General features: G+C 27.6%; 1 protein-coding gene across 1 annotated transcript in view; it reads right to left on the minus strand.

Annotated features, from left to right (window-relative positions):
- LOC114127810 (probable serine/threonine-protein kinase DDB_G0282963) overlaps window positions 1-19468 on the minus strand; it is a 61914-nt gene extending 42446 nt beyond the window's left edge. The window contains exon 1 of the mRNA XM_027992141.2: window positions 19075-19468. The gene's annotated coding sequence lies outside the window, so the exon portion shown is untranslated. The remainder of the gene's footprint in view (window positions 1-19074) is intronic.
- Between the last annotated feature and the right edge of the window lie 6260 nt (window positions 19469-25728).

A 25728-nucleotide genomic window follows, 5' to 3' on the forward strand; every position in this document is an offset into this window, starting at 1 on the left:
TAAATGAGAAAATAATAGTTAACTAACACGCAATCTGCAATAATTAAGCATAGGAATGTGCGATTAAGGGACGCGTCGTATTAATTATTATTTGTCAACAAAAAACACAAATCCGACTAATATATTTTTTTAAATATTTAAACACTTGTCAGCTAGAAAGTAAATTTAAAAAGTAACAAAAATACATTATTCACTATTGAAACATATAAGAATAAAATAAAAATAAAAATATTCAGTAAATTATTATTTCATCTCAGGTAAATTCATTAAACTCATTTACAACTAGGAAATTAGTAAATGAAAAACTTGAAAAACTAACCAAAGATTATGCATAAAGGAATCTCATATTATGTGATAAATTTAAATCACTAATATAATTATATAACAACAGAATTTTCATTAATATTACCTGTATGGCTGTATTTATTTGTATTTATCTGATATTCAAGTATTTTTCCATTTAACTATTAACAGTAACCAGTTAGTCAGTAAGTTTATCGTAACGTTAAATCATAGTTGACATTTCGTTCTCCGACTCGTGAAAAAAGTTAATTAAGATTTTTGAAATTAATTTTTTTAAATGTTAAAAAAAATTGACAAAATGAATAACAATTACTACGTTTATATTCTCCTAAAACACCAAGATTAGATGTTGAGTATAGCTAAAAGCTAATGCGAATGTTTTTTAGTCCATGCTTTATTCTTTGGATTCCATGACCAAACTATGTGGTTGGTACCTATATCATTTTATAAATTGACATTTTGAAAATTCCCGCTAAAATATTAACACGTATTAAAGCGTTTGCACGCATTTCTTAATCCCGGAGTAAGAGTTAATTCGATTCGTCAAATCGATAAATGTGCATTAGTTTAATGGGAATTAAAAATGCGTTTATATATGTACCAAATTCTCGGACCAACTCAATGCGCAATACTAACTGCTGCAAAATAAACCATGGTTTAAGATAAACCATTTATTTATCTTAAACCATGATATAAACGTAGTAAATAATTTTTATCTATAACTTCTTTGATGGATATAATACAACATCGATATTCGGTATGATATCTATTGGGTTAAAATTCTTGTACATAAGGAATGTCTTTGGGACTTTGGTCATAACAATATAATTTTTAATCAAAACAATCGGTGTGTCAAATGTCATATTTTCCCCGTACGAATATTAAATTAAACCGATATCCCCTACTCACTTATAATTCGCTTATTACTGTAACTAATGGTGTTAAAATTATATTAAAATCAAATTACAAAAAAAATAACTGTATAAACAACGCGTTTTCGACAGAAAATGACGTACATATATGCACGTTTCAGTGATGTCACATTTACCCGTCTCTCGGTCCATCCGTCAAACAATAGCGAGACGGGTATAGCGATAATTGGTAAGAATTGTATTCATCGTCGCGAACGTAGTGGAGAGCATAATATACACACGCGCGCTCGCGCGCCGCCGCTGCCATCAAAAAGAAGAAAATATATCACGTTCCGGGTCGGTTGACTTAGTGGAATCATTGTATTTTCAACTAACACGCGTCGAGTAAACGTCATCGTAATCGCAGAACTGTACTTTTTTTTGCTATTAGGTATTGTTATTATTATTATTACTATCTAATTGGCCGAAAACGTAAAAAAATTTTGGCGGAATGTTTACTTTGATATCATATAAAGAGACATAAATGGATGGGGATATTTAAAAAAAATAATAATGTCTGGAAAGTGAAAAAAAATTTAATTGAAAACACAAATTATAGTATCAGAATTTAAAGGTAAAAAAAAATCATCAGTTTTTTCGTTAAAAACATGTATGGTTAAGGGGAAACTATATAAAATGATGGGATATATTTTCATGAAATTTATAATATTTATATATTATTTTATATTTTTTTTTTGCTTTATAGGTATGTCGTATGTTACCTACTTCTTATTTTATTTTACTTTATATCTGACTATACAAATACCTACAAACACGAATTCTATTTCAGTAAACAACAAATTACTTTTAACAACACATATACGAATTAAATGTCAAAATATTAACATCTACGGTATTACATTATTTCAACAGTTTTTTATAACTTTCAAAATAAAACGAGTAGTGATGTGTATGAAAATTTGCGAATACATTTTGCACTAATGAAATTTGCTCTACAGCATTTATACGATACACGCATTGAACACACTTTGATTAAATTTATAATAAATTATATAGCAAAAGTGATTTCTCAATCAAAAAAAAAGAGTAATTTGTTATTAAAACTCATCAGAGCATAATGAGGTTATGCTTTGGTAAATATGAACCTGTCATTGTGAATATGAATACAATAGGAAATGTTTTATATTTGAATAGATAATACTGTAGATAACATCAATTTAACTTGGTACCGATCTAGATTCAGTTTGAGATATATTATATATTTATATGTTTATCATCTTATGTATTGACTTAGTGGATAATGTAACATTATACATGAATACATATTGACTTACATGAATTCTTGAACTTTATAGATTCGTTAAGAGAAAGGAAATCGAAGTATTTATCAGTTTGTACAATGTTTAGGAATGACTCTTATTCGTGACTTCATTAAAACTATTGTATTTCCATATTTTATGTAAAACAAGATTCGCGATATTCATTATATGGATATTTTACTCTGCATTGTGTATTAGATATTTATTGTTTTATATTTTTTTGTACCGAAAATTCGGGATTTTTTAGATTGAAAAATTGAAAAAAAATTCTACCATCATGAAAATATTTAGTCCAAAATAAAGAATGCAATTAAAAACCTATAAAACTTATAAAAACTAGAAATCTGTTAACTGTTTGTGTACAATTTTATTTATTCTACTTCAATTTATATTTTATGAATAACATTAAAATGTATATACAAAATAATATCTTTTAAACATTTAGATAGTATATAGAATATAGATACTATACAATATTATATATTGCAAAATCGTATATAGGTAGTTAAATATACTTACGGGACAAAAATATTTTATAGATGTAGGTAGGTACACGTGTATTCTTACAATTGAATAATATTATAACGAACATTCAACATTAGTATAAACTATAAACTATAACTCGTATAAACATTTTAAAATTTTTTTGACTAGGATAAGATTATGATTATTTCAAATTCGAATATTAACTTTACACATGTTTTGTTATAAACAGGTTTAATAATATTTGTTGTCTAAATAATTTGATTTACAATATGTATACTTATATGCCGTTATAATATGTATTATTTAAGCAACAAAACAAGTTGGGAACTATTATGAAACATTTTAATATAGGTAATCGTTCTACATACGATATTGTATTTCATTTCTACATGAATTGATAGTCGATTGAAAATAATATCGGTCACATTATGCAAATTATATTATGTAGGTATACGGGCGTTAAACGTGACTGAAAATGGATTAAATCGATTTTTATTTTTAATTCGTACACAATGATTTATGATTATAGTTAACACAATATTATGATCTATTAATTATAAATGTCGTATACTCATATGACACGGTAAACTTTGGTAACAAATTATATTAGCTATTCTGTGTAATATTTACTAATATTTTGTTCTAGTTGACACATTATATATATTTTTAAAATATTTATTTTTAAGTTTCGATATTCAATCAATACTTTTTTATGATTTATAATCAAATTCTATTTCAAATCATAAAATAATAAGATAATAAATAAGCTAATTATCAAGATTATAATAATTGTATAGTTCTCGCCTCTCGGTATTGAAATTATTGTAGGTAACGATATTTCCAATAATTATTCAGAGAAGATAACATTTTTGTAATATCGAAAGTATTATAGAATATGATGTTTTTACCGTCTGATGGTCTTTATGACAGTTGATACAAACAAATCGTTATTATTAGTTTATGGTTTACAAGCGTATTATTACGCCATATTTTACTGAAATTCGTGATTCCGCTACAAGGCAAAAACTTACATAATTTTTCAATTTTGTTTACGTGTGAAAGTTCAAGACCAATGATTTCAATAATTCGGAATTCAAAAACCACGCGAATACAATATACATAATTGACCATCGTCAATAAATTATTCTACTTACAAATATGTTATTACCATCGCGTTATTTATTATGTGCATAAAAACTTCTTGTGTTTCGTTTGTTCAATAATAGTGAATTTATTCCATCCGATGCCACAATAATAATATACGTCGATACCGTATCTTACGAGTTACGAGTGAAAAAATGAGAGAAGATACGAAAAAAAAATAATAAATAATCAAACGTAATCATTATTATTTAATCGAAAGGCTGTATATTGGTGCGGGGTATCTATACGGCGGCGAATCGTCGCCCGATGATCGATGAGCATAATATTATAATATATTATACATTATGGGTACCTATATTATTATATTATCATCGTCGTCTAGTGTCGGAACACACTCGCGGTGTACAGGTACCTACGAGTCGTAACAACCGGATTCGTCGATTATCGCATCTTCTTCGCGGATATAATAATATTATGTATTATAATATTATATTATATATATACTAAACATATTATACGTCGTATATAGGAAGCCGGTATACGAGTCGGATACGTACGCGAGTAATATTATAATATAATTTTTAGTTGCGCAACGACTACATCACAAACGAGGAGTTATGCGTAAAAATGTCGGGAAAAAAATATCGGGGAAAGTTGTGAGACCGCGCATAGCAGCGCGATGATGGGTACCACGGTGAGCTATACGCGTATTATAACTGCAGAAGAAGACGCCACCAATAAAAAAAATAAATGTGTTTGCGTGTGTGAACAGTGTAATCGACCTTCACCTTTGCGATATAATACGACATCCGCGCCGTATATAATATAACACACATGCACATCAGGCCAAGTCCCCCGACAGCGTTATATGTGTTATAAAATATTTTAAATATTTATTATTTAATATGTTTTTTTTTTTTTTTTATTTGTATATATTATTATGCGATTATATATAGTAAAATTATATCACATTCGGTCACTTGAAGTGTTAAATACGTCGCGTGTTATGAGTGGTTATCGTTATTATCATATTTAATTTTGGTAATTATTATTATTTCACCCGAAAACTTTAAAAAATATTTTCAGTAGAACGTGTGTAACACGTTTTGACGTTTATGATTATACCTACCTGTGTGTGTACCCATCTATTACTGCAGTATATAGTAAAATATTACGCGATATTTTTTCTTTTTACCTATTACTGTTCGTTCACCGAAATAAAATTGTGTGGGCGGATAGTAATTATATGAAACTCAAAAATGTTAAATTATAAACGTCTATAAAGAATTTTTTTATTTTCAAACTATTATTGACAATCACAATATAGTTGAAGAATATACTTTATCTGCGATTGGAATTTAATGTATAATTTAATTTACTATATCGTCTGTAATCTGTATATAGTAATATTCAATCAATATATTTAACCGAGAGCAATATATAATACAAAAAAGTAATTTATTATCATTGTTAACTCGATAAAAACATATATATGTTTAATATATATTCTTTAATTCCAAAAAACTGTAATTCTTTGTTATTATTGCTAAAAACTCACTAAAGAATAGTATCGTACAAGCACGATAATAATAATATGTATGTATAAAAATTATTATCATTAAATTTATGAAGACAAAATTATCATTTATGTCTATTAAAAAATAAAAAATAAAACTTGAATTTTAACAATGTTTATAATATCATACTATTATAATAGATGATAACTTATTATGTAAATGTTGAACTAACGAAAGTTAATATTACATATTAAATAGGTCTTACGGTTTTTATTAGATAACATAGCTATAGGTATAATGTATATACACAGTTACATGGGAAATTCATATTAGACGTATTTTGTTAACTAATAGTACCTACTTACCTAAATTATTAGATGTTCAACTGTTTAATATTCATTATAACTTTATTTTAGACTATATTTCTGCGAATCAGATGTTTTCGGCTGATTCTAATGAAGCGTATTTCGATGTTTATCTTTTTATACGTGCGATAAGTTAATGCTTATACATTTTACACAGCCTACTTAAATTTATTGTAAGTCGACATTCGTCGTATTTTAACGGACATCTCTAGCCTAATTTCAGTTAAATATAATTATATCGTCTCGTAACTAGTCGACTACGTTTTGCAAAATCACGAGTGTATAGTATATATAATATATCCAAATAATAATAATATACACGCATGTATGTTATTTTAACGAACAGCATTTCATTATGAGCAGAGAGATGATATTATTATATTATGATGATATAATAAGTGTTAATATACATTTTCACGTGCATGTTTCGGACAGATTCGATTTTAACCCGTTTCGAAGTGCACGTGTGTACCGTGTGTACCGAGTGAAAGCCATATAGTGCGGTATGATCATAATATATACGTATATCTATGTATATTGTATATAATATAATATCTACATAATAATATTATATATACGAATAAACGACGATGTGAATCAATATATGGAGTATATATAATACAGTTAATGATTCACGATTATTTATATTTTATTATGACGAAACGGCCAATGAGTCGGAATGCGTTACAAATGCGTATAATAATATTTATGAGCGCCTAATAAGCATTAACAATCGTTCGTAGGAAGCGAGAGATGCGCTCGTGGGTCGAACGCGCGCGGTGTACGCTCGCGTATTTTAAGTCGTAGGAGAGAAGACCGTCCTCGTTGGCGCCGGACGGTGATCTCAATGTCCATATTGTGGTTTGTATATGATATAATAATAATATTATCAACGTTTTGGGCTATGGGCGAAAACGTTAAACACACGGTTGCAAAACTTTACGGTCGTATTCCGATGTGCGTACAATAGTGAATCGTATATGCATCGGATATGCCGTCTCGCATCGATTTTACACTGTGGGTATTGTTTTGCCCACAGCGGTAATATTTATGTACAATAAAATATTCAGTCAACGTAATAGCAGTGTTGTATAGGTATATTGGTGTGAATAAATATAAAATTGGAAGCACCTAAAATAGACATGAGCGATGTCGCTTCAGGTATATACCTGAATCCACATTTATAGTAATATTCTTATAAGATAAACGAAGATACGGTCGTCTAAAATAACCGGTAATTCTCTTATCGTCATCCTCATGCGTGTGTAATACGTATTATTATAGTATAAAATAACAGACAATTTTTATGGACCTACCGCGTTTCTAAATAAATCATTGAACTTTTTAACGATTTTTTATTAATTCGTTTTAAACACCCCCAAGTGTGTGGCCCTTTTTCAATATTTGGGTAAGAGAGTATAATAGTGCACACTGCACACATTATAATTCGGTTGTTTTTCATTTTTCCGACAAAAATTTTGTATGATTTCACGATTATTCCACAGAGTTGTGATAAGAACACGTAGTATATCAACCAATTCTTCGATGAAAAGTTTTAATAATTTAATGGTATTTTTTTACGAGCGAAGGCAATTCATTCGACTAGTATATATAATATTAAAAGAATGGGACTACTAATTTATGGAATAGTATAGTAATATGTCGTACTATTTGATCAATGATCACCAAATTTCGTATTACCGTATTAAACCAACAATGATAGGAATACGATGATAATTACAGGTGAAAAACAGTTTAATGATAATATGTATTGTATAATATTATCATGTATATTGTATAGGTACTATTTAACACTGTATTCATTATTTAACTAAATATATTTTCGATCATGGTTTCAAAATTGTGTTATTTATAAGTGAATTAAATTTATATAATTCTATTAAAAACAATGATATCTACTCAAGTGTTAATAAATAAACGTATAAGTTTATTTTAAATTTTAGTTCGTTAAAATGAATTTTTTTTAATAAATGTAAAATATTTTTATAGTTAATAATAAACTTGATTTTTCAAGGATGCTTAAGGTTTTTCATTAAGCTTTTTTTTGCAATGTTTTAATTTATTTATAGTAATGAACTCGAGCTGAAGAACATAATATACATTTAAGTATTAATTATAAAGAAAAACTTGAAATATTTATTTAAAGAAGTTATTCGTTTTGAAAAGTAGCTTACGAACGGATAGAAATATAATAATAAAAATGTATATTAAATTTAATAAACATAACTTAATAACACTTTAAGTTCGTTAGGTATTTTCTTTATATTTTTTAAATAAAATATATGCAAAAATTATAACACAATAAACTTGATTCTTTTTATAAATAGTTCTCATTTCTCAAGGACTTGTATTAAATGAACATTTTAATGCTATATTATATTAATATTATGCATAATATTAAAATAATGAGTGCATATAATAACAAGGTATGTGTATATTGTGGGTGTATTTAATAGTACTTATACCCTATTATTATTTATCATAGATAACATCACATATTATTAAAGATAGTATGAGCACATTATAGTTCACCTAGATTGACGGTATAATTGTAAAACAATATATTGGAATTTGGCGCGTCTAATGTTTGTCTAAATACTGTCTAGACACTCTAGACTTTAGAGTCTAGACAATATTTCTTGTGAGGCAAAGAAGGATAGAATAAGTAGTTAGTTAATTTAATTGTGCATAAGACAATGTTTTTAAAGGTGGACGAATTGTGAGAAAAACATCCCCGAAAAAAAAATCCCTAATGTACAAAAAAATCAAATTACGTATTATGTTTAAAATATAGCAGTGTCAGAATAATGAAGGCCATAGGTACCTGTCTTTAGTATTTTTTAGTAATTTAATGATAATTTAAAGTAGAACAAGTTCACAAATAATAAAATAAGTAGTATAAAAAATACATTAATTAATTAACGAAACTATTTTAAATAAATTGTTGATTTTCATGGCAGGTTAGATTAGATATTAATAATTTATAAACATAATATTATAGTACTGATTGTATAGTTATATAATGTACCATTATAGTACTTCTTAATATTTTGCCACCTAATTATTATCAATTGATGATTAATTTTTATAAATAGCTTTTTTTTATGGTATAATTTTTCTCAAAACAAAGTAAATAAAGTTTATACTAAACTTTCGCCAAAAAATAAAAATTCTGAATCTATAGATTTTAATAAATTATTTGAAATTTTAAGAAATTGCACTTGTACTTCATACACGATTTCGTTTACACTCGACAAAATAATGTATAATAATGATAGAACATTGTCATAAATGTTTTGTCGCAATAGCGAGTACACAAACAGAACTTCGAGCGCTGTAGTGATAAATAAAAATGATTAATGACATAATATAGTACACAATATACATTTGGTGCGGTCGAATGATTAGACTCTAATCATATTAATATATATCACAGTAATTCCGCATCGTGATGACAGGAACTCGAAGGTTTATTCAGTAATCGTTCGAGAAGTCATAATATTAAAATACATATAAAATAAACAGTGGTCGACGCTTAATGTGGATAATCGCTTTAGTGCGGATCAAACTGATCAGAATATAAACCGACGATTATTATACGCTAAACAAAAATTTAAAAAGTAACGTAACATGTGTTTAATCAAAAAAAAAAAAAAGCAAAATAAATAACCGCCCTGTTGTACAGTTGTAGAAGTCAAGTGTACATCATCAGTTGAGGAAGTAATTATAATAGATTTGATAAATTATGGTAAATTGATAAAAACAAAAACTATATAGATTTACTCTCCACTTGTTTTTATTCAGTAAAATTATAACTTATATGAGTTATGACTTTATGAGTAATCTTATTCATGTCATATACCTATCACATTTTTGATATTTGTAGAAAAAATCATAAGTCTATAAATAGCTCAAAAATAAATGTATCAGTTCTAGAACCACTATGGCACATGAACGAAATGTATTTCAGTACAACGAATACGTACAAGTTTGTCTTAATATCAACATTTTTATCTTAATAAAATTATAACAGCCATTAGAATTAGACGGTAACTCCGTAAGTGTGTTACTGAACACTCTGAAGTACTAAATTTGTTGATATATAAGGATATATAAGTGTACAACAATAACGATTAAAATAACCGATTTAATTTACATACGTATGTATTACTACCTCGGTATACAGCACACAACCAATACTTAACTTTGCGGTAACGATAAACGATTGATAACATTTACCGTGGTTATAATAAGCTGTGGTGACCATTTTATTTAATAATACGTCATAAACTCATACACATTATACATTTGTTAATTATTAAAAATCATAATATAATAATATTATGTGATTGTGAATATGAACAGTTCGACGAACATTTTTAAAAAAACCGGCAAACATAACATGAAGTCACGTTGAACGGGGAAAAAGACGTATAGAAAATAAATAACAGGTTTTTGTTTGGTTTGTTCTTAAAGTGCTTCTTATAACCAGTGACATTTTTCCGTGCTTCCGATGAGATTAAACCTCATAGTCGGCGAGTTACGCAACAAGTAAACACAATTGTTGATTATCGGCTTATTGCAGTACTAAAGTAGGTAGCCAGGCATATGATTAAAGGTATACTTAAATATTATATTATATCCTATAATAATAATATAGGTAATCAATGTCCGCACAACGTATCCCTTTTGATGGGTTATCTAAAAATATTACGTTTTATTACGTTTCCAGTTTGTCGTGACGCAACGGCGATATATACCTACTGCAGCGGTTTCATTATGGTTTCACTGTGGTCGTGTATTTTATTGGGCGGTAGTAAATTATTTTATTTTTGATAAAATCAGTACGATTTATAACCGGATTTTAGAGATTGGTGGATTTTAGTACAATCGCCATAATAATACTATTCTGTACATCATGACACTATAGATTAAATGTTAAAAGCTCTTTTTATGCCATAAAACCACACACGCTTTACTTCAACTAACGCGTTAATGTAATATTTTGTTGTTGTTGTATGAGTAGTTAAATAGTCTCCTTGTGGGTGTTTATTAATATAACTGTACTTTTTTGTATTTAATCAAGTAAATTGAAATGTATAACATGACTACATGAGGTAGTGAAATTTCTTAATAAGAAGATGCATAATATTAAAGAATAAGATAAGCTGGATTATGACTTTATGAGACAGACTTAAGAAAATATAAAAAAAAATTTAAACCTCTTTATCTGATGTGCATTTTCTTAAAATATTAAACAAAAATAATAAATATATTTTATAATATAGTATTATTTTAGTTAGGTAGACTGGTAGTACCTTTTTTTCGTTTAAAACGTATAGACGGGTGGGAACTGCACTTTTTCACTATACTGCCACTCAGCCCAGTTTAGGTTAGGTTAGGAAACATTATATTATCTATTATTTACCATTTAAATACACAACATCAATAATTTAATTATAATTAATACACCCTAGAATACCTATTATGATAATTTTAAATCAATATTAAAATACATATTTAAAAATATGTTCCATAAATAATCGTGTTTAATATTTTAAAATTTACACGCCTATAACCCACACGACAATTATTAAGTTTGGTTCAAATACCTGTTTTTAATTTTTAATAATTTTTTCTCGAATTTCCTAGGTTTTCAAAGCACATATTAAATATATATACACTTCTGCATTCAATTTACATGGAACTTTTAAACCTATCATAATTGCTATACCTATATTGTTTACATACATTTGATTTGCATCCATATATTTAGGTACTATATTTACATTCGATTACATATATAATATACGTATATATAGTTGTTATTCAAATTTTAAATATTAACCGCAATTGCGTAATCATAATTTAAATTGTAAATACTCATAATAGATTGTTGTTCGGTATCGAAAAAACAATGTCAGATTTAAAAACTCGAACCAGAAGTCCAGAACTCATGTGTATCATATTATGTATGGTACAATTCGATAATTTTAAGTACCTAATAAAATATACATCTATACAAATCAGCGCGCACGTCTACATATTATACTCCATCAACGATCGTTATATAATTTATACGCTCTACCTATATCTTGTAGTTAGTACCTATTAATATTGTAATCAATGATTTCAGTATTTTGTCATCGTTTGCTGGCAAATTTTCTGAAAATGGAAACCTATGAAAACTAAACCCAATATTATGTTTTTAATCACATGCATGGTACAAAAGAACACAACACGAGCAGTTCTTTTTGTTAATGCCTTAGTGTGGGTATACGCACTTGGGCAACTTGAATGTTTTATTATTTAATGGATCAAATGGGTCATGAACGACGAATTTTAATCACGATTGGCACGTATGTTACTTAATCCGTCATACGTATTATTATTATAATATAGTAATAATATGTATAGTAATAACATTCAATATATTTTAGAGACGTGTATGGTGACCTAAACGCACGGTTAATAGAAGTGGTAGCTGTTCGGAGCGCCGTTTTAACGATTTGAAAAATTACGATGAAGCGTGACCTGACGATAGGCGGCTACATGTACCCATGTTATAAATATGATTACTATTTTATTAAAATGAATTATAATAGGCCGCTGTTACAAGTGAGTTATGGTTGTGTACGTGTGTGTTATATACGCATAATGAATTCATGTAATTAATTTGCCATATCCGTTAAATGAGTATATAAATAACCCTAAAACGGATCGACTCATCAACTAAAGCTATAATCGACCATATAATTAGTAATTAGTTATTACCCAACAACATGCGTTCATTTAATTAGTTATTATAAACCCAAAAAATAACTTAATTTATGAGATAGGTATTAACAAAAATAATTAAAAAACTTTTTATTAATAATAAATAGAAAATTGAATGCTTTTTTCGCTTATTTCTCTTAATATAATACATAATTAGAACTAAAAAGGGACTATAAAAAAATGTATGTTTAAAATAAGATAACTACATAATAATAGAACCATTATTGTTTTTTTTTTTTTTTTAAAGTATAGAATTTTGAATAATATTATCACATAATTGTCCTAAAATATTCATAAAATAATATATCAATATAGGTACTATATTTATACAATAAAATCAATTTCAAGCAATTTCTTTTCAATCCATGAAAATGAAGGCCATTCTATTAATTGCATGATTATGATTAAAAAGTATTATTATGCATTGATGCTTTTTAGATACATGAATAATTATAAAATTAATCAAATATATTTTCATGCCATTAAAAATATTTGAGCATCCACTGTAAATTTGTTTTAAATTATAAATTAAAGATTAAAATGGTTTATGATATAATACAATTAATTATAATATTTTATCCGACAACTACTAGATACGACTAGGTTGATAATTTATGTATATGCTCAATATACATGATGTATTGCTGAATCAAAAATCATTACTAAATTATCAGCATTACAAAAAAAGTTAATATGTTAATGTTTAAAAATTATTCTTAACAATTTTCAAAATGCGTGTTTATAGTGATCCATATAAACCATATTTATAAAACAAACTCAATGATTTAATTATTATTTTTTAAATTTTAGTATGTGTACTATCTTATTTGTATATAATTGTATTTAATGTAATGTAGCTTGTTAAGTTTAGATCACGCAATCCAGTCTTTCTTTGATAGTAAGTATATTTTATAGGTGAGAATAAAAATAACGTGAGAAACTTTTAAAAGATAATTTTACTTTGTTTTTTACCGATTGTACTACATCAGTCATGTAATAATCTTGTTTTTATAATTTAAATATCAAAATGTAATCCATGAATTTCGCTGTGTTATGAAATATAAAGGTAGTCTTGGGGATTTGGTGTCACAGTTTTTTTTTTTTTTTTTTTTAAACAAAAGCAAACATTATCGCGATAAGAAAGAAGTTGTGAAACGTCATTAGAGCGGAGTGAGAGAATCTTCAGCATTCCATCCATGACAGTTGGAGGCCGACTATTCGACCCCACAAATTAAATTAAATAAAACAACAAACAATAAGTTCAAAGTATAAGATAATCCTAATGCAAATCCTTGCACTAATTATATGTTGGATACGTGTTGGACTACAAATAAAAATCCTTCCGAGACTGATGAGTTGGACGAGCGTAATTTGGATTTATATTTTGTCACGACAAAATGACGGAGTCCGATATGAAAAAAAATGCATTCTTAGACAATAATTATAAAGGACCATGGACCTAGATACGGTATCATATAATATGAAAAAACAACATTAGAGTACTTTTATTTCTAAGGTCATAATATAATTTTATAATAACTATATAATACCTAGGTATACCTAAAATAAAAACAAGATCCAAACATTGGTATAAGACATAATATAGGTACATACCAAACATAATATTATTATGTTATATTGTATTGAGAACTAGTCTAATTTAAAATGATTACTTACAAAACATTTTACTTAAATCATATATGAGTAGAAAGTAATTAATAAAATTGTTATTACTAAAGAAATTAAATAATTAACATAAATATTATAGTGATAATCATATTATAATATAAGAAATTAAAATTTTAACCAAGATAGATATATAACACAATAATTATATTTGTCATAGTCATAATATGTCATATAATATTAAAATGTATAGAATACCTATTACCTATATAAAAAATATATTATAACCACTATTTATGATTTTATCATAAGTTATTAAAATATGTATGCCATAAGGTTATGTCACTGTTTGATATAGCTAGCATATTTTTTTTTCTCATCATAATCAACTTGGATAAATATCATACTGTTTGTTGTTACGAATTATTTCCTATAGTCAACTACTTTGATTCACAAAACATGACACAACTATTTTTGTATACTTTCCTTTCAATCAAAATAGTACAATCACGCAGTGGTCAGTTACTCTTTAGGTTTAGCCTATTTCCTTCCCCCAAATAATTTCCTACTTTTAACAGCAGACTGAATATTACTTGATGTGCACAAAAAAGTGTATTGCTCATATACTTTCAAAACACAATATTATGTACTAATAATTTGTAATAAAATGAAAATTTTAGAATACAATTTTATCGAGTATATTAAATTTATTTTTTATGTGCAAAATCGTCGATGTGTACATTGTAACACACATATTTGGTACGTATATTATCTAATCAAATCTTATCGTTATTATTATAGGTAGTTATATAATTTTTATTCTCATTTTAGAATGGTTTCAAACTTTGGAAACAACCGAATAAAAACGATTTTTGATAGATATACAATGTAACAATCGATTAGTATTAAGTGCATGTGTTTGGCTAACTAAACTCGAGCATAGGTCACCACATGCAGCTGGTTAATGATCACGATGGTCTTTATCAACACGTAAGTACTAAGTATACGTCACGGATATTTCATATATATCACCCCAGGGAAGCCGCAAGTACACTGAAAATAATGATAAATGAAATTCACATTAGTTTCCTAGTGTACGCCCCGTGGAAACGCTTAAAGCCATTTTATTAGTGCCGAATGATTACAACCGGTTCACTACTATATTAGAACACGTGCCTGTAGAACTGTAATAACTTTAAACGGTCATAATGTGATCACTTGATATTAGGTTTAATGTTGAGTGGGATCCATTTTAGATGGTTTTAAAATAATATGATATGTTACTTTTAAACCCCAAATACGTATATATTTGAATTATAAATTATAGATGAGCAGGTCGTACCTATTTAATTTTCTTTTTACCGACTTCTTGCGTTTTGATTTGATGATAGATATACTAATTATAATGGTTTAATTTTTTATCTAATAAACACAATCATAAAATTTAATTTAAATTAAGCTTTTATTCAACATTTTTGATGCACGCATAACAATAATATAATACTTAATAACACGATTGGATCAGTAATACACTATAATTTTTTACCATAGTCAATCAATTTTGGATTGGTTGAAAAATAAAAACTTTTACTATACATTCAAAATGCTGCTATTAAATTAAATAATAACTGCATTTAATTTAATTAACAGAAAAAAAATAATCTAAAAAAATTATAATTGTCTCATAATGTTTAATTTTTAAAATAATATTATACATTTTATTCATTGTTAAAATTAGTGAAATATTAAAAACAATTTCTGTTTTATGTATACGTTGCTTTTTTATTAACGTTGATCCATATAATTTTAATATTTTTTAACATTTATAAATTATTCTTGTGATGACTTTGTGCCTACCGTCAATAGCGTGATCTGAATCAAGCCCTTTGGTCACAATTTTAACTTGTCTAACCACAAATTATTAAAAGTTTTCAAGTTTTTACATTTTTATAATAAATTTAAATTCAATATCTATTGAATAGAAAATCTTGACCATCATTCGTATATTTTAACAGTAGTAAATTAAGTTGAGTAAATGAAATTTTGGAAGTGGCACAAACAGTAATTGCATTATGAGTGCATATTATGGAAATAATATGTTGATATTTATCTTTTTTTGGTACCTACATTTTAAATCACATAATACATATTATAATATCATAAATACATAATGCATATAAAGCGATAGGAAAACGATTTTGGATTAAGTAATAATTTGATGCCCCAATTAACAATTCAACATTCACAGTTTATTAAAACATATCATACCTATTCATAATAATTCTATTGTATTAACGCTTCAATAAAACCCTAGACTAAATAATCTTTTCGATTAATCGCGTTCAAATATTACGTCTTATTGCAATTTTGAAACAACTAGTTCAAACAATCGAGTTACAAATAAATAGATTTAAAATATTCCATTTCTTACGGAAAAGTATTAAATTGAAATTTGTTTTTATGGTATTAAATTTTATAAAACCTTTCAGAAATAATATTCTTAAAATAAATGTATACTAACGATATTATTCTTCGTATGGATTATACTTTCAAAATTTATACCAATAAAGTTATTTTGTTTTTGATATATTGACCATTGTTATTAGAAGTCTGGGTAAAGAGATACTTGTATCATATACAATATTATATAAGTTATTGAAGCAATTATTTCGTTTAAACTTAATACGCCTCCGGATCAGAGAGAAATAAATTGTTAAACATATTTCATTAAGGTGAGCGTGAAAAGTAGTCTCATTCTCAATAGCTAGCCTATTGTGTTTGCGTAGAGTATATTTTAATAAACATCTATGCCAACAACAAACACTAAGTATATGCATTTTTCTTTCCTGTTTCGGCAATTTAATACGTTTGGATATAATCCAACTAGGGTAAAGTATTTATTTATTGTATAATATCAAAATGTCTCTTTGAAAATCAACTACACTATACTCAAAACAAAAAATTACATTTTGATTATTTATTTTAATTGTCAATAAAAAAAATATTACAAAGTTAACACTTCAACAATTATATGCCAAGAATATGTATGGTATCATAATGACCATGTGTACCTATAATACTATACATAATATAATATGTGAGTATTTGTTTTTTTCTTACACAATAATACGAATTATAAAAACTATGCGGAAATTCAAAATTACGTTTTTCAGTTATAGATCTTTAATATAATTTGAATAATTTATTACAATAAATAATTTTTTTAGTGAGGTATTTTAGCTTTTCAGGCCATCTCGTTACACTAACTCTCCGTCTAACACTGCCTTCCACTCCTACTGCGTACAACCGAATACTCAAATTAACTGCTTTGTATATCTTCCTTTATAATAATGCCTTTATTTATTATACACAGGTGTCTATTTTAAACTTTTTAGAAAATATAATATTCTTATAATCCTTTTAGTGTTTATCTATTTAAAGGATTCTTTATTTTGATTATAATAAAAAAATTATGTAATTGACAATTTGTAAACTATGATTTTTGCACACTGCGAATATTAAAGGATTACGAAATTAAATACAACATAATGAAAAAAATATATATATATTATATACAATATACTGTATAAAAGCACAAAACGAATTGACAACTATATAAACAGAGCCCTCCAGTATTATTTTCGAAATATCAAGTAACTATATATACACGTTTACTGCACTATGTTTACTACAGATCATATTTGATATCTAATAGATCTTGTTTTGTTGTATATCGGTTGAAGAAAAAAAAACTGAAAGTACATTTATCGTGAATCGCTTCAGTCATGACGCTTCCAAACTACAGGGTTCTGCAGTGTCCTTATTCCGTGGTCATAATCGTGCAGTGATTCACATTACAAATCGTGGCCAAATACAATAATAATTAGTTCATCGTAATATTCTGAGCATTCGTTTCAACATAATATCGAAGAACTATATAATATAAAATTATTTAGGGTATATTATTACCTTTTTTTTTTTTATTTAAAATACGGATCGTAATGGTATACCTACCATAACCATACGTCCATACTAGAAATTACCGTAATTTGAGCGATTTATTGCAATCCAAAAAAGAATTCATGTATAGGACAAAGTTACCAAACAGCTAACACGTAGTCATTACACTTTAAAATACATAAAAATTATGTGATATAAAGAAATGATCTAATCTAGAAATAATAACTCTGTTATTTTGTTATTTACGAGTAGATTAATATAAATTCATACGTATTGGTGAACTTTTAGATTTTCATAAAAAATATTACGTAGGTACATACAATTTTTAGTAAACTATATAAACAGTAATCGACCAAACGGAATTTACTCGTGTTAAGCGTACATAGCGTATAATAATGTTTTTGATAATGTGAGTGATTACTGATAACAAAGCTCCAATGTTATGAAACGAATTAATGAAATATTGAAAAGTGTATATCGGTTCAAAACTCTAAACGATTTCGTATAATATACAATATTATTATATAAACACGCGTACTGCGATACCGTATGTGTGGTGGTTAGATATCGCCGATAAACATAATATCTAATATTATAATAACGAGTGTACATCATGTACAATATATGTAAAACGAGTATTAATACATAATATATGATACACACGTGCATAATATTATACAGATCAAATATTTATAATTGTATTATCTGTCGACTTGGCACTTACCGGTTTAGTAATATTTTTACGACGGATCGGATCGATAAGTGTGTGGGCGTATGTATACTGCCTTGGGTGAGGTACGTATATACTATACGTATATACGATATAGCTGTACAGGTAACACGGTATGGATCGGCGTATATGGCGTGTGTTGAATCCGTCGAGTCGATAAATATTCGGCACAAGACAGCACGTCGTCGTCGACTATGGCTGAAGGTATAATAACGTACAACGTACTAAGTACACCGCGTGTATCTTTGAAATCGCGTCGGCCTAAGTAAGTATATAAAAAAAATCGGCGTATATCCGTCGTCGCTGAAGCTCGGGCACCGGTAGTGTTTCCAACTCGCGATTGCGGACGTGAATGCACGACGACTGTGCAGACGACAACGACTACGATGATGATGTTTCCAGACGCACACACGTCGAGAGGGTGTCGTCTTCCTTTCTCTCGTCGGCGCCCCCCACCCACCCACCCACACAAGCGAGCGCGCGCCAGCCGGACTCCGTGATCATATTAATATTATTGTAATCTTCGGCCGAAGTTCGGGGGAAGAAAATAATATATACAATACATAATACCATCGTGTACGTTAAACGATGTACATCACTGCCGCTGCAGCCGTTCTCGCGCAGAGCGAAAAAAAACCGGGTCAAGGCGATCGTCCGCGAAGAAAGAAAAAACGAGTAGAAAAATTGCGACGGAAAATAATATCGTATGTATGCATATAGGTACACATCGCATCCAACCTGCAATGTTTACACTCGCGTAAATATAATATATGTTGCATACAGATGAAGTTATGGGTTTGATTAGGCTGGGTACCTAACTTACCCGGTGGCTGGTATAATAGATCACGATGGTTTTTTAGTAACAGCTTTCGTTACTATGCGTTATTATCCTCCCTCGATTTATTTTTATATTTTTTACGAATTTTAGTTAAATACTATCGAAATAATGTCCAAGTCGAACTTTAACGCCATTTGAAAAAGCACCAAAATATGCATGCTGTTGCACACTGAAAATAAAAAATAATTGGACTTTAAAAATAACTAAATATTAATAGTACCTAACTATACTTGTTTTTTTATATTTACCTATTCGTGAATTAGTTTAAATTAGTTTAACATTGAAAATCATAATAATTTTAATTTAGAATTTTTTTATGTTTGTCTTTATAATTTATTTCTATGATTTTGACGGTTAGCAGTAACTAAAAGTTTGTTTTAAGTTACTATACTTATAAAACATTATAGTACGAACTAATAACGACAGTTTATTTACAATAGATATATGTTGTATAGGCTCTGAAAATTTAACAAATTAATACCTAATAATGCTAAACGTCAGTCACATACGTACAATACAATTACTGTATTAACCGTCAAATGTATACGCTAAAAGTCATAATTATTGAAAGTGCACTGGGAATTTTCATATCAAGAAAAAATTGAAAAACTTACAAATGGATACTAAAAACTTTTAATACTTAAAAATAACGCTATAATAGTATTAAAAATTAAGTTTAGTTTTTACAATTCGTTGTAATTAATAATTGATTGATAGTAATATTATAATTCTAGGTATAATATCGAAGATAATAATTATCAATGGAAGATAAATTAAAATAATGAAGTGTGTAATAGCAATACACGTAATAGTAAAACGAACCTCGCTATATCGATAATCAGTCATTGGTAATTAAAAAAGTTATATCACAATAATTATAAACATTTGTAAAAGTTAAAATTTTATTTCCTGAAATTTAAAACTATTTAATTTTCTTATAAATTTTAAAAGGCATCGCTGTTCGCCTGTTCAGACAAAAAGTGTACGTGGGCCACTTGTTATATTGATTATAACTATTGTATAATTATTTGAATATTTCTATACAAAACTAAAAATATGTTGTTTTTTTCGATCTTCAAAGTCGGTTTAGATAATGTAATATTTTTAAGTTAAAAAACATTAGATGCATTTGTAGTTAGAATTTAGACGAATAACAATGTGCGTCAAGTCAGTGATACATATTGACGGGTGGAAGTGTCTTAAACGATCGTGACTTTCCCCTCCCTCGGAAATGTATATTCCTTGATGAAAATGATTTTACTATCAAGTTTAATGGTTTTTACGTATATTGCATGTAACTTTATAACCATAAACGCTACCCTAGTATAGTACACTTAATATTATAACGATAAAATAGCCTAACCTGACACAGTACGGGTAGTATTCACTTTCGAAAGACATCATCGTACAAAATTACGAAATTCCAACGGGGTGGTATGATAATAATTTCTTAATTCTATTATTTTACCCACCCCATCGGAATTTCGTGAGATTATGTATATATTATTATTATTATTATTATTATTATTATTATGTCAAACGGAAACCGACTTCGCGATTGTGCGTTCCGAAGGACGAAGCAGCGGACACGCGTGTGAAGGAACACGCCTGCTGGCGACGGGATGCGTAAGTCGGATAGACGAACGGGATGGTGTCTTAATCATGTGGGAAACCCTTTTCGAACGCACCTGTGCGTATGTCAAAAAACCTTGACCGGACTACATATTATTATTATAATGTACACAAATATAGGTATATTATCATTATATATTGTGACTCTGTTGTGTGGTTTTATATACAACAATATTATATTTTAATGTGTAAACCGACCACGCAATAAGAGTCGATATTACAACAATTTTGAGGTTTTTAATTACGCCAAAAGTAATTAATTTAAAAAAAAACCTACAACACTATATATGAGTCCGTGTATATTTGCTATTGTCTATACTACTATATATATTACAGTAGATATAATATGCATACAATACATCATATAGATGCGCTAATTAAATTAATGTTAACCTTGTAAGATTTTGATTCGTGGACATATTTTGTTTTGTTATTTATAAGACTGTCAAAAATTATAATCCTATTGTATGAATAATAAAAAATAACAAGAAAATTATATATAAGTTTATTGAAAGTGATGAACCAAAGTATAAACACGGTCTTATTGCAGTTAAAAGAAAACAACGAGTAAGTCAAGTAAAACTTAATCATGATGTCGGTTATGTAAATAATTATTACCCGTGTTTTCTAGGCGAAAAATTATTCATTTTAATTAATAATGATACGGGATATATTTAAAATTGTTTAGTAAACACTCGTAAGTTTTTAGTAATTCACATTCGATAATGTCATCAACATAAATGCATCGTCTTCTAAAACAGGTTTTAAATCAAAATCCCAAGCATTCGTGTAACATAATATAATATATTATAATACAATTTAGTATAAATACATAAAAAACAACGTTCAACTAGTTTATTTAAAAGGTTAAAAGTCGTTACGCAAGTATTACTTCCGATGTTTCATATAGAAGGAAGATACATATTTTGTCAAAATTATATGAACTTTACATTTACAACTTTCTCTAATCATTGGCAATTTAATAATGTTATGTGTTTACCGGTAACCACGTTCATTAGTCATTAGTCATTAATTACGAATTATTGTACAACACGCAAAAACGTTTTAACCAAAATTACTAAAAAATATAATAAATACTTTTAATTACTATAAAAATCTTAATAAAGACATTATTAAAATGATAATAACGACAGTTTAACTATTTATAAAATAGTTTGAAATTAATAATAAAAAAAAAAGTATTTTAATTTTAAAAACGATTATATAAATATATTATATTATAATAATTTTCAAAATATACAATAATTTACTTCCTATAATATTATATGTTATATTCTAATATTGTATACCTATACAATTGGAAAGTTAAGAATAAAATGTTGAAAAACATATTTCTTATTTTATGGATACAAGTTGGAAAGTTGATTATCTAATTATTTTAGTTATTATTTAGAGCTAGAGAAAAATAATAAATAATATAATGAAACAATAACACTAATCAATATTAATATTCGAAGGTGGGTATTTTTAGTGCATTTTTTTGAAGTTTCTTATTTATTATTTTTTCAAATATTAAATTTTTGAAATTTTTTCTAAAACTACTAACACATTTAAGTAACTATAAATGAACCCCTACCACCCATAATTTGGACATAAAAAACTTTAAAAATTGAAATCTAAGTTTTCTTAATTGTTACGAAACAAGTAATAAATAAATTTACAAAATTATTAATTTTATGTTTCATACAGTAGATTTAATCTAAATATTATATCAAACATTAATAATTATTGGCCATACAAAATCAAAAACATCTTGTGAACATTGATTTACGTACAATTATTATGTCGAGCCGAGCCCCCCTTCAGCCAACCGTTTTATGATTTTTTAATTAAAACAATAATCGTTTTTATAAAAATCTTCCGGTAAGCACTTAGATGCTAACCGATAATCCGGTATTTCGACAATCGTTTGGCGTGTACTCATCCTATCTACATGTACATTCTACGCAACTGAATATAATACATACTTAAACATCGATATCTTATCGGAGATTATTAGCGCACAAGATCAAATGTTATCACGCGATCCGAGTTAAATCGTTATGTCGCGTTTTTACATGTGATGAATGATAATTGTAAATCATCGTCTTTTATCTCAGATCTCCACGGTGTAAGTTATACGCAGTATTATATATATTGTATAGTGCCATTACGCGTGCACTGCCTATAATAATATAGTCTGTCCTCAGGCGTCAAACGATTATTTTTACCTGACCGATTACACGGGAGAGCGTGTAAATAGTTTTCTAAACAGCACGGACGAAACGCGTGGATATGGGTACGAAAAGAAAAAAAAATCATTTTCGACGCGTCTACCACAAAAGTCAAAACGCAAAATTATTATTCACATTCGCCTGCGTGCCTGCGGCGTGTCAAATGTATAATATAATATATTAATCGAAATATCGGTTCCGAATGTTCTAGGCAATACGAGTTTATTATATTTGGGTATACCTTCGTGATGTGTTTGTAACCAGTTTCCCACGACTGGCGATGTACTTGTAAAGTTCACTAATAAATAATCAAACGAACAAGTAACTTATGTGCAGTGTTCCGATGACTGCTATATATTTGTCGAATCCCTATGTTCGTTAAAGTGTATATTTTGCTGTCGTTTGCCGTTCCTTCGTCTCGCTTTACATTTCACACCTAAAACCACCGGGAAAAGCACCAGTAAGTAGTAACTGATACCAAATATTACCATACCAGTATATAGGAATACGGAATGTGATAATATTCGAGATCTTATCCAATGAAGGGGATATGGTATTACGTGTAGGCACAATATACCTAATATTATAATATATATATAGTATACTATGTAGAGTAAAAACGACTATACGTCAATATCCGTCTACGTGTTTTTTACCGGACGAATAATCTGCACTCAATGTCTGGATAGTTGTCTAGACGAATGTCAAAAACGTCATGTATATTGTATCTTTTCGAATTCATTTACCAGGTAAATAGCTTAGAAATATTTTTTTAGTTGTACAAAATATAATAAATAAGATTTTTTACTTGTCTTATTGTATCTAAAAATACATCGGGATGAATTGCTATTGTATAGCAAGTAGTCTTTGAAATTTTCATAGAATCGTAACATTAATGAAAATACATTAAGTAAAATCTACCTATTATTGCAGTATTAATAACAAATTGGTAATTAGTAATTACTTAATACTTATTATTACTAATTTCTATTTACATAAAACATACACAAAAAAATAAAATGTAACCATAATATATGCTTTGAAATATAAAGAATAAAAGTGTTGTAATATTCAAAGGGACGGCAAAACGATATCTTTGGCCACCTGCAGTATAAAATGTGTTGGGAAACTGCTCTCTCCAGATCATGGCCACGTTATACATATTTAATTAAAATTTCCCATTAAACATCAGTGAGTAATTACTTGGAAGTTATTTTACTTGTAAACAATGAGCAAAGAAAAATAAAGTTGAGATATTATTTGCGTATTACACTAAGACAGTAAGTTGGTTTAATCTCGTGGCTGATGCAGAAATATTTATATTTGAGAATAGGTAGACGATATCAACAGATTCCACATTTTAGATTAATATATCTTTTATTTGTATACACTATACATATAATATATACATTATATATAAATATAAAATTGTAAAATTATTATAACTCTTTACGATCTTATACAAATTGCAATAAAAAGCGGAACTGCAAATACACATTGTAAATTATTGTATTTCGATTTACAATCTTCCATCTTAACGTTTCAACCTGCACACCTAACCACATATTTTATGTTGTTGATAATATGCATGACCTATCCACATTTATTTGTAGTGTGTAAAGAAATTAAATTTTCACTCGAGTCACTCGTTTTTGGCACCAAAAGTATAATAATATAATTTATTATTCAGTATAGACACTGCACAACAGACACTATAGTATAATGTTTATTCTTTGGTATAATGTTGACGGTCATTTTGTATGCACCAATATTTTAAATACCTTCATACCTATAAACTTTATAATTAACATACCTATAACCAGGTAACAAGTATATATAGGTATACTAAAAAATAGTTAGAAATAATTTAAATTAGAATAGATAGATCTTAGAAATTATACCACCAACTGTATTATTTCAATTGGCCGCTCATAATGAATTTAT

This window comes from Aphis gossypii, chromosome 3, assembly GCF_020184175.1.
Source record: "Aphis gossypii isolate Hap1 chromosome 3, ASM2018417v2, whole genome shotgun sequence".
NCBI lineage: Eukaryota > Metazoa > Arthropoda > Insecta > Hemiptera > Aphididae > Aphis > Aphis gossypii.